The 12,040-nt window shown below is 40.1% G+C and overlaps 1 protein-coding gene across 3 annotated transcripts in view; it reads right to left on the minus strand.

Annotated features, from left to right (window-relative positions):
* ADK (adenosine kinase) overlaps nucleotides 1-12,040 on the minus strand; it is a 481,956-nt gene that overhangs the window by 296,739 nt on the left and 173,177 nt on the right. The window lies entirely within an intron of this gene.

The raw sequence follows: 12,040 nt of genomic DNA on the forward strand, positions 1-12,040 counted from the left end.
AGTTTTCATTTCTTGATACTCAGGGATCTGATTGCTGAGTCAGATGGAAAGGTATGTTTATTTTTAGAAGAAACACCAGTTTTCAGAGTGGCTCTGTCATTTTATAGCCCCTCCAGCAATGAATGACAGATTCAGTCACTCCACATTCTCACCATCACTTACTACTGTTAGCATCTAAAACCAAATTTAGCTATTTTAAAATTTAGCTATATTTGAATATTTATGCAGTGGTTTTAATTTGCACTTCTCAGATGGTTAAATATACTGAAAATGGTTTAGATTCTAATTTGCCACTTTATATGTCCTCCTTTACTTTAAACATTTAAAACTAGATAACAGGAAGAGGGAATATGCAATAATACCTCCAGGTGTATAGCTAGCGGACTCCTTTATATTCTAGGGATAAATATACAAATTGCTGGGGCTGGAGTGATAAGCGGTAAGGCGTTTGCCTTGCATGCAGCCAACCTGGGTTTGATCCCAATATTCCATCTGGTCTACCGAGTACGGCTTCAAAGCACTGGCTGCAAAGCAAGCCTCACATGGAGAGGCAGCGCCCCCGTGAAAGTCCACCAGGAACCTTGTCAATAACTATGATTTGCCCTGAACAGACACGTAGGCATCTGAATATAGGAGCTAAACATTTATGATACAACTATATGGAAGGGTGCACCATGAGATACCCTCTTACCTGGTTTAAAAGCTTTCCACCCACCCCCATCCTCCCTCCTCCCTCCCCACAAAAAAAGAGCTACCACTAATTCCTAGATGAGGGCAGAAGACACAGTCACCCCGGGTTACGGACAGAAGACTTTATGACCGATGACAAAGCAAAAGAACATGAGTGTCTATGCATCAGTTCCTTTTCCCAAAGTCCTCCGGGGCTGACACGACACGGTTCAGCTAGATGCTATGTATGTGGTAGGTTTGCATTGGCAGGTGAGGATCATAAAGCTGGGGGAATCCACCAATTTTATAGCAAACAGTAACTAAGTCTGCTCTTTGTCTGCGGGGAGACAGTTACCTCATGTCTTAAGCCGTCCAGCTGTATAAATAATGCTGAGAAATGTCCCAGGAAAACAGAGCAGCCAGAGCCTTACAGTTTTGGCATACCAATCAAGAAGGGCTGCGTCTGCCAACAAAAACACAGCAGTGATTGCTAAAAGCTGAGGGAGGGGAGAGGTTGGCTATGAAAGGGCGAGAGGGAAGGTTGGGGGTGACCAAACCACTCGCTAGTTCGTTCTTGTGGTTACATAATGGTGCATGTGTCAGAACTTGTTGAATGACATATTTAAAAGGTTAACTGTACTGTATGTAAATTAAACATAAATTCTATAAATTGAAAAAAAAAAAGGTAAACGTTTTAATCAAGCAATGAAACGACTTAGGACTATGGTAACATTCCCACTGGTACTTCCTCATAGACCTTCATTCAGCTGCCAACTACTCAGTAATGTCGGGAGGGTGAGCTGACAGTTCATTACAATCAAGTTTTGTGTACATCACCTACTCAAACAGTAAATCAGATCTGTAGTCTCAAAATCGTGGAATTTTACCATTTTTTGAGAAAGGAAACAGCCTATATTTGCAAAACTTTATAAATTAAAAATTAATTCCGCCTACTGTGAACTTTCGGGTCTCTAAATTAAGACATCCAAAGTACAATATTTAGCAAGCTTCCTTCACCCTCCTTAACCCCACTATAAATTGACAAGAGGAATACATTTTCAATATTAAATTGCCATTGTTCATGTTTCTCCTATTGACCAGCCATCTAAACACTTATTTTAGTTAAGAATGTTTCTCATAGAATGTAACATCTGTTTTATGTTACATGGGAGACAGAAAAATTCTTCCTCTCTGGCTGGATTATTAATGCTCAGGTCTTTATGCAGTTATTCTCTTCATCCGCATCCCCATACTAGTTCTCTAAAGTGCAACATGCCCCCTGATGTAATACATTTTCCCACTAACTATACAATACTGTAGATACCATAACTTTAATGTGACATGCTGGTATTTCTTTTTCAAACCACAAAGGCATTTTTTATTCTCAATCACAAATTTAAATTTCCTGTATATTCCCAGCTCACCAGGCATTTTTCTTTTAAAACAGCTGAACAGAAATAGATGGTTTCCATTTTTTTAATTTGTCATCTCATTTTTTGTATATCTCTCTCCTGCTAACTCTTAGAACAGAAAAGTGAAGTCACATAATTTTTATCCTATTACTATTAACTCATGTAAAATTGAAGGTGGTTTACAATGTTTCTTAAGTATAAGTGATCTATATATCTCCATGACATATATAAAATTACTTTAAATGCTGCCTTACATTAAAAAAAATTTCTAGAGGCATTTTTGCTGTACTGAACTCTAGAATTACTTTAACATGAACATGTTTTGTTTTTTATTGTTAAATATCTACAAAATGAGACAATCCTTTGTTTCTGTAATTTATACTATAATTAATCTGAGAACATATTATAGTTCAGTGATTTAAATGAAGATAAAATAATGTGCCAAAGAGTTGCTATTGTATTTCCATTATACTCGATTGTTTCGTTGTGCGATATTTTGTGCACTATGAATGAATTCTGACAACACTGAGACAAACCACATCATTATTGATGAGTCTCAATTAGTTCTTCAGTTCATTTCCCTTGCCTAACTCTAAGAAAACTACATATGTTTTAAACCACTGGTATTTTTTTACTTTCTGCCAATACACAAACCATGCTTTTTGGGAGTTGAAAATATTCCCGAAAATAATTATAGCTGTCTCCAAAGAGACCAGATGGTAATAACTCTAGAGCAGATTTGGAAGCTAACCATAAATTTACCTTTTCATAGTCTCACAATCATAATACACTTCTTTGTGCTATGCAAGCCAGTGATTAAAAAAAAAAATCAATGAGTAGACTTTACACTTAAATTAAGGATGAAATAACTATCATTTTTTATGACCATACACACCCTTCATCTTATATTACCATCAACAATTTTGAAGAGAGCATCAGCTTTGAAGTATGACATCAATCATGTTACACTGATTTTTATATTAACAGAATTACTATTAATGAGCAATCCAAGAAATATGATCCAGCTGATGGCAGGAAATGATTTAAAGTTAAGGAAATAGAAATATAGACTCATGAGCAATGGTCACTAATTTTTATTATTCTGGGAAGCATTATTCTTCTGACTGATTTCATCTGAAGTAAAATGGCTTATAAAAATATTTAATATTCTACTTAAGAGTATTATATCTGTGAGAACCTAAATTCAAAACAACCTTTCTAGGGGCTGGAGCGTTAGCACAGCGGGTAGGGCATTTGCCTTGCGCGCGGTCGACCCGGGTTCGATTCCCAGCATCCCATATGGTCCCCTGAGCACTGCCAGGAGTAATTCCTGAGTGCAGAGCCAGAAGTGACCCCTGTGCAAAAAAAAAAAATAGCCTTTCTAAACTGGAAGCATGATTAAAACTTTCAAAACACATTGTGATACGTAAAATTAAATTAGAGGCATTTCTGTGATCTGCAAAAGACAAAATATGGAAGAGAGTGATGAGGCTACAACAGATAGGAGTATTTCAGGGCCAGAGTGAAAGTACAGCAGGGAGGGCGCCTGCTTGGTCTATGGCTGGCACGGATCACGTGGTTTGATCCTGAGAACCCCAGAAAGACCCTGAGATCGCCAGGAGGGAATCCCTGAGCAGAGCCAGGAGTAAACCCTGAACAGTACCTGAAATGGCCCCCAAAATCAACTTAATAGTCTCAAAAACAAACAAGCAATAAAAATGTCTCCACAAAGAGGGTTGAAAAAAGCCAATGGCTGGTGGTGGAGAGGTTCAGGCAATTTAGTAGTGGGTGTGGCCTCGAAACACTAAATTCCTGATACTTTCAGAAACCAATGTAATTTTTTTCTTTTGATTTATTTATTTATGTTTGCTTTTTTGGTCACACCTGGCATTGCACAGGGGTTACTCCTGGCTTTGCACTCAGGAATTACTCCTGGCGGATGCTGGGAATCAAACCCGTGTCGGCCGCATACAAGGCAAACGCCCACCCCACTATGCTATTGCTCCAGCCCCAGAAAACAATGTAATTTAACGAAATAAACTAGAATTAAAAAACATCTCTCCAAAAGGTACAATCTCAGATTCAGTAATCCCGAACCATCCTTGCATTCACAGAGTTAACCCTATATTCTAACTTGGTCATTGACTATCAATAAATCATACTAGATACTGTTTCCAACTATTACATGAAAATTAAAAAAAAAAAACATAATGTGTACATACTGCCTGGTGGTGTTCAGGGTTTGCTCCTAACTCTGCGCTCAGGGATCACCCCTGTTAAGGCATGGAACCATATGGGGCACCAAAGATTAAACCTGTATCAGTCAGCTGTGTGCAAGCAAGACAAGTACCCCTACTACTGTACTGTCTCTCTAGCACATGTGGATTACTTTACATTTGTTATTAAGAAAGAAAACATACCACTAACCAGTGTCATCTTGATTTCCAAAAGAAAAATACTGAAGACTATATTGGGGAGGGGAGTGAAAGAGAAAAAAAAAAATCACAAATTCCAATAATGACCTGATATAATCCAGCATAACAAAGATGAAATGGCAACTTCTTATATGTGCCAAATGTACAAATAAAAATAATTTCTTTTTAGCAAATCCACAAAAATTAGCAAGTCAATTTTCAAGAAGCATAGAAAAAAATGGCTTTTTTGGGGACTGGGGGGTAGCGCAGCTATACATAGCTGTGCTGAGAGAATCACTCCTGGCAGGCCTCGGGGGACCAGATGTATGTCAGGATTGAACCCAAGTAAGTAAGTTAAGTGCAAGTACTTTACCCACTCTACTATCCCTCTGGTCCACAATTAAAATGACATGGCAGATCACACCAATTCACCAGAACAGACCCCAAAGTATCCTCCACACCTCACAAACTGCAGACTGCAGTACAAACAGGACACGGAGGACCAGGCTTTGGTGAGGAGGAAGGGCTTCCAGGGAGCTGAGGAGCAGAAGAGAAGATGGTGTGGAGGGGCATGCCTTTTTATTTTTGTTTTGTTTTGCAGAGCTGAAAATTGAATCCAAGGCCTCAAATTTGCAAAACAAGGGTTCGACTGCTGAGCGACATCCCTGACCTCAGTTGATGCCTGGGACAAATATTTAGCTTACACAGAAAAACCCAGCATTTGAATAGGCAGTGACAGGGGAAAACGAACAGAGAAAGCACTGAACTAACTAGAACCCCAAACACAGCTTCTCCAGATGTGTTGACGTTATGAAGCACACTGACCATGGACAAACTGCCATAGACCTGGGTTCCAGTACATAGGTGGGTGGGGCGGGGAGGGTATCAAAGGTATAACAAATAGGGACCAGGACCAACCCAGTACGTTCTCCACAGTATCCGAATCCCTGCATCCCTTCCGCCACCCAGCTGACATAGCAACTGCAAACACAACCTAAAGTACCTTAATAAGTCAGCTGAGGCCCCAACCAAAATGCCTAAATGAAACACCAGCATGTTCCTCATAAAAAAAACAGACCAGTGTTGCTCTCTCTCAATTGTAGACAGAGTGAAGAGCCTAGGAGAGAAAGAAGGGCCCGCCAGGCAACCTGCACGAAGGCTTTGCATGAAGCTGGGGGCTCGGTCCCAGCCACCACAGCATCTGGAAGTAAGCCTGCAAGGTGTGGTTCAAAATACAATAAATACATTTATTTAAGTAAAAATAGGGAAACTTAAACTTGCAAATGGGCAAAGAAGATTGACATATGGCAAATCCAAAACCTCAAAGGAAATATAACATCACTGTCACCGCCACTGTCACTGTCATCCTGTTGTTCATCGATTTGCTCGAGTGGGCACTAGTAACGTCACCATTGTGAGACTTGTTACTGTTTTTGGCATATCGAATACGCCACGGGGAGCTTGCCAGGCTCTGCCGTGTGGGCGGGATTCTCTCAGTAGCTTGCCGGGCTCTCCGAGAGGGACAGGGGAATCAACCAGGGTCAACTGTGTGCAAGGCAAATGCTCTACCCACTGTGCTATCGCTCCAGTCCACATATAACATCAAGGAAATATAACATCACATCTACAGAATCCAAGAGCAAAGGCATGGGATCAAATAGGAAGTTCAAAACTGCAATTAAAGAAATGCAAAAAACGGCTGAAAGAATATCAGAGAGTCACTTCAAAGAGCAACAGGATAAGCAGAGAAGCAAAAGAGACAGAACAAAACAGGAAAAACAAAAGTTCAGAGATAAAAACAACCCCCCCAAAAAGCCAAAAACAAAAAACACCACCACCAAAAATACCCCAAAGGCAGATATTGAAGCTCTGAGTAAGAAAATAACAGATTCAGCATCCATAGAGCTCAATAAAAGAAATCAAATGCACAGAGAAAACCATGGAAACAGGGCAGACCAAAGGGATGTTTATCCTGCAAGCATCTCTTTCAGTTATGGGAAGAAGAAATAAAGGCCATCACCGAAGAAAAGGCAGTGGACTCTGCCAAGCATATACCACCCCTACAGAAAGCTGCTATTGCATAGTAGGGGAAAGGTTGGGGCACACCCATAGTGCTCAAGGGGCTACTGCTGGCTCTATGTTCAGTGGCAATTCCTGGCAGTGCTCAAGTGAAGGTATGCAGACCTGGAGATTAGGCTGGGAGCAGCTGCATGCAATGCAAGCACTGAAGCACTTTAACCCCTGTACTTGTTCTTGAACTTGAAACAATATGCTTAGCAAAAAAAATTTCTTACCTAATCTTTGAATTAAGAAACAGAAATCCCAGAAAAAAAACTAATATGAAATGGTTACCTAAAGGATGAAAAAGGCAGAGAGCAGGGGGCCTTTGACAGTTAGACAGGGACAATGACACTGGGCTGGATGTATTGGTGGAATACTGCATGCCTGAAACCCCACTACTGGAAGTATTGTAAATCAGAGTGCCTATACAAAAGTTGGGTAAAAAACTAGAGTATATGGGAAGATACTAAAGATAAATTCTCTCACAACAATAATCACACTTAATATAAATGAACTAGACTTGAGAAATTAAATGAATTAAGATGCAAAACCCGACAACATGTTATCTGTAAGAGAATCAATCTATAAAAATAGATTTAAAACTAATATACTTTTATCAGATAAATGTCCAGTTAAACAAGATAGCAAGAGATAAAGCTGGGCATTCTATAATGGTAACAAATCCAATAAAATAAGAAAATTAGTTATTAAAAGTTCATTTAATAGGTAAACAAAATTGAATAATTACAATAAATTAAATAAGTATATAATAGTATATATATTTTTCTTTTTGGGTTTTTCCTGGCAATGCACAGGGGTTACTCCTGGCTCTGCACTCAGGAGTTAGTCCTGGCGGTGCTCAGGGGACCATATGGGATGCTGGGGATTGAACCCGGGTCGGCTGTGTGCAAGGCAAACGCCCTACCCGCTGTGCTATCGCTCCAGCCCAAGTATATAATAGTAAATGTTATAATTTCCTGATGATTTGGATAGTAGCTCTGAAAGATATCAAGCAAATATAAACAGATTTAAGAGGGACATTCACAATACAACAATAGTTGGGAAATTAAACATCCCCCAACACTTACAGCAATGGAAAGATGATCAAGAACAAAAATCATCAAGGAAACAAAAGTTTTGAAAATACTCAAAAACAGGTCAGATGAACTTAACAGATACATACAGAGCATTCTAAGGAAAGCAACAATAAAATAATGCAAATTCTATTCCAGGCTTCTATGAGACTTCTGTTGGTACTGAACTCAAGTCTCAATAAATTTAGAAAAATCACATCAAGCATTATATCAGATTCCCAGAATTTAAAGCTGGAAATGAACCAGAGGAAGAGGGCAAATTACAATTATGAGGAAAATAAGCATCATGCAACTGAACAACTACTAGGTAAATGAGGAAAACAAAGATGAAATAGCAAAATACCTGCAGATGAACAAAGATGAAGATACAACATATCAGGACCTGTAATAAGCAGCAAAGCAGTATAAAGGGAAAATTTTTTAAAATACAAACCTAGTAGCTGGGATATAGAAGTGATCACTAAGTTAATGATGGTTGGAGGGATCGCTTGGGATGGGAGATGTGTGGTGAAAATAGATAAAGGACCAAACGTGAAGGTCTCTCAGTATCTGTACTGCAAACTCATAATGCCAAAAGTAGAGAGAAAGAAGGAAATTGTCTGACATAGAGGCAGGAGGTGGTGAGGGGTGGAGGTGGCAGGAAGGAAACTGGGGACACTGGTGGTGGAAAATGGTGGAGTGATGGGTTTTCGTTCATTGTATGGCTGAAACTCAATCATAAAAGCTTTGTAACTGTTTGTCACAGTGATTCAATTAAAAAAAAGGAAAAAAGATGGGGCCGGAGCGATAGCACAGCGGGTAGGGCATTCGCCTTGCACGCGGCCGACCCGGGTTCGATCCCCGGCATCCCACATGGTCCCCCAAGCACGGCCAGGAGTAATTCCTGAGTGCAAACCTAGGAGTAACCCCTGAGCATCGCTAGGTGTGACCCAAAAAGCAAAAATTAAAAAAAAAAAAGGAAAAAAGAATAAAAAATCAGAAAAAAAAAAAAGCAAACCTAGGATGCGTGAGCTAATGCAGGGCTGAAGGCGCCAACCCAAGTTCGATACCCAGCAGCACATATGGTCCACTGAGCACAGCAGGAGTGATCCCTGAGCACAGCGTTGTGGGTAAAGCCTGGGCACTGCCAGGTTTGGTCCAGTAAACCAAAAACCAAAACTTTACATAGGCCTAGCTCAGAAAGTTAGAAAAAAACAAATCTGAGCTTACATCTAGAGGATCCATAAAAAGAAAAACATCTTCTTTATAAAGACCCCCCCCAAAAAAAGCACACCCATAAAAAACAACACTAGCCACAATTATAACAATAAATGGAATACATGGCACAGCCTACTAGCAATGGACAGACAGTTATCACAAGTTTGCCTATGAGGTAGAATAATGCTGCTATGATATACTGAATGTAAGAGTTCATAGTTTTCTCTCTCCATCTCACTATTCCCATTCGCAAATACAATTTTGTTACAATAAAAGCTCCAAGTGTTCACTTTGTTCATTAACAGCAAATGTACTTTCCAAATAATGATAAGGAAAGAGAAGAAGAAAGAGAAGTGACATGGTGGTTAAAGAAAAGGCACTGCTATGTTGAGTGACTCTTACATGGGCAGTAACCTTAAAAGTAAGAAGCACTTGTTTACTGGTTTGCCTAAGATAGATCACAGTGCTTTGAATAGAGCGACACACGCGGACAGAACTGAATTGGTCTGCACGCTACAGACGAGGAAAATTATCAGTTTCCCAATCAATAGGATTACAAGCCAAACTCACAACTTATATCAAAAATGAAATACTGGATGAGTACTCAAAATCTGATTTATCACTCCATCACCTTCACCTTCCCTGAGCTCTGGCTCTGGTCCCCCCCAATTCTCAACTAAAGAGCTCCTCCCAGCAAAACTCTGCGTGGAGGCACACAAGTTATACTTTGGGGTGTTCCCGGGACCACTGACAGGCTCACATGCCAGACAAGTGCCCACTGGAGTTGCACTTCTGGCCATGGCACTCACACATCTGCTAGGTGCATGGCTCGTCCGAGTCCTAAGCCTTGCTGTAGTGCTCACACACTCTGGGCTGAGGCTCAGGGCCTGAGAGAGCAGAGCAGCCAGACTGCGGGGACGGAAACTCACAACCACATGTTCTCAAAGCGGGCACTCTACACCCCTGTGAGAGTCCTCTGGGCTTCCACCCGGCTTTAAATCCCATCTACTTCCATGCCCTAAGCAGAAATGAGCAAACCATTAGAGAATACATTGTCCCGGGCACACCAGTCTGGTGAAATGCAGAATAACAATCCATTATTGTTCTATAAATAATGCCAAGATCAGATTTAAAAAGAAATAAGAAACCTATAAGAGTCCTGAGATGTGTTTGTACATGTGTATAAACACAAACACACATAATATATATACACATACACATGCATATTACATGTCTAAGTGCTTGGTGCTACACAAGCAAGGTAAGTGCTCTACTGAGGAGCTACCTCCAAAGAGAGCTAGTGATTAGTGATGGAAGGAACAAGTTTGAGGAGATAGAAATGGATGGATTCTTAAGAGAGCAGCAAGTATCTTAGCGAACAGCTAGTAACTTGCCAGATCTAGAAAGAGAAGAGAGACGGAGACTTTTTCAAAGATGTCTGTTACGGACAATATTGTGTGTCCCTGGCCCTCACCCCTAAAATTTCAAGTGCTGAAACTCCCCACCAGAATGTGATTACACTGGGAGATGGGACTTGTGTGAGAATAATTAGAGTCAAATGAGGTCCTACGGATAGTGCAATCATCAAATGGAAATAGGGTTCATTTAAGAGGAGGACAATAACCCCCCATTCTTGTCCTCGTAAAGACACAGAACCTCAGTCTTGGACTTCCCAGCCTCCACAACTATGAGAAAATAAATTTCTGTTGATTAAGCTAACCCATATTGACGTACTTTGTTTCAGTAGCCAAAGCAAAAAAGATAATATTTAAAGATGAAAGTAAGTGTCCTTCTATTAACCTGAGCACACAAAGTAATGAACAGAAGCTTTACAAAAGTGGTATCAATCAGTGGGTACACACAAAGACTTTAGAATGCTGAACACAATTGGCTATTGTGAAGATATTTTTAACAATCTAAAATATTTTAGGACTGTGATTAAACTGGAGCTCGGGAAAGACAACAAAAGACAACACTGTATGTCTAAATCAACTAAGAGTTACATCAATATATCAAAAAGTGGCCTTCACTTTGCCAATTCTCCACTTTCCTACTCTTGAGTTTAATTAAACTTTTAAAAAAAATCAACGAAAAATTAAACTAATTCGAGTATATCACAGATGACCTATAACTGTAGCGAGGAGAATTTTGACCTAGTATTTGAGTTGCAGCGGTAACAACCAGAGGTACCTAAAGCTTTTTTCTCATGGCCTCCCTGACTGGAATTTTAAATACAACATCAACACTTTTGCTGGATTAGATAATTAGAATGGTGACATAAAGAGCTAATGTCAAATGAACTTATCCAATTACCCACGGAGGATAACAGGGTAACAGATAGATGAGTGTATGTATATCAAAGATATGCGCAGATATACATAATTAAGTACAAATGGATCTGTATCTACACTTATGTACTTATATGTATACATACATATATACACACATATACACAAATCTTTATAGCAGAAAATATATGTAGTATATTGCTATAGGCACACACTTTTGACCTAATACAAGAAATGCACAAACCCTAATGTTAAATCATATTCAAAACACTACTGGGCCAGGTAGGTGACTCAGCAGTGGGGCACCAGCCTCAGACCAGTGAGGCTCTAGGCTTGACCTGCAGCACAAACAGCAAAACATAAAAATAGAAAAAGACAAAAAACTGCACAGGAAAAGACTCACAAGCAGAGGGAAAGTACAAATAAAAAAGAGAAGAAAAAATACTTTGATGTCGCAGAACAAAGGAACGCTGGATGGTGGAGAGACCGTCCATACAGCAGGCAGAGAGCCTGCCGTGCACAGAATGACCCGAGTTTGATGCCAGACACCACGTGTGTGTCCTGACCTCTGCCAGGAGCAAGCTTGAGCACAGCTGCTTGTATTCCCCCAACCCCCCAAACAACAATAACAACATAGCCCCCAAACTAAGGAATACCAGGGCATTCTTTACAATGGAGAGTGGAGGGGTAAGACACCTGCCTTGCAGGGATCTGCCCAGTTCAACCCTGGCACCACATATGGTGCCGAGAACACCTCCTGGTGTCACCTCTGAGTACAAAGCCAGGGGCAAGGCCTGAGCACAACCAGGCATGGCCCCCAAATAAACAGGCAAACAAAAAAAGAATGTTAGGCACAAAACAAGGCATTGCTGCAAAGGAACAACAAAAAAGTTACAAAATGAAAA

This window comes from Sorex araneus, chromosome 3, assembly GCF_027595985.1.
Source record: "Sorex araneus isolate mSorAra2 chromosome 3, mSorAra2.pri, whole genome shotgun sequence".
Lineage (NCBI taxonomy): Eukaryota > Metazoa > Chordata > Mammalia > Eulipotyphla > Soricidae > Sorex > Sorex araneus.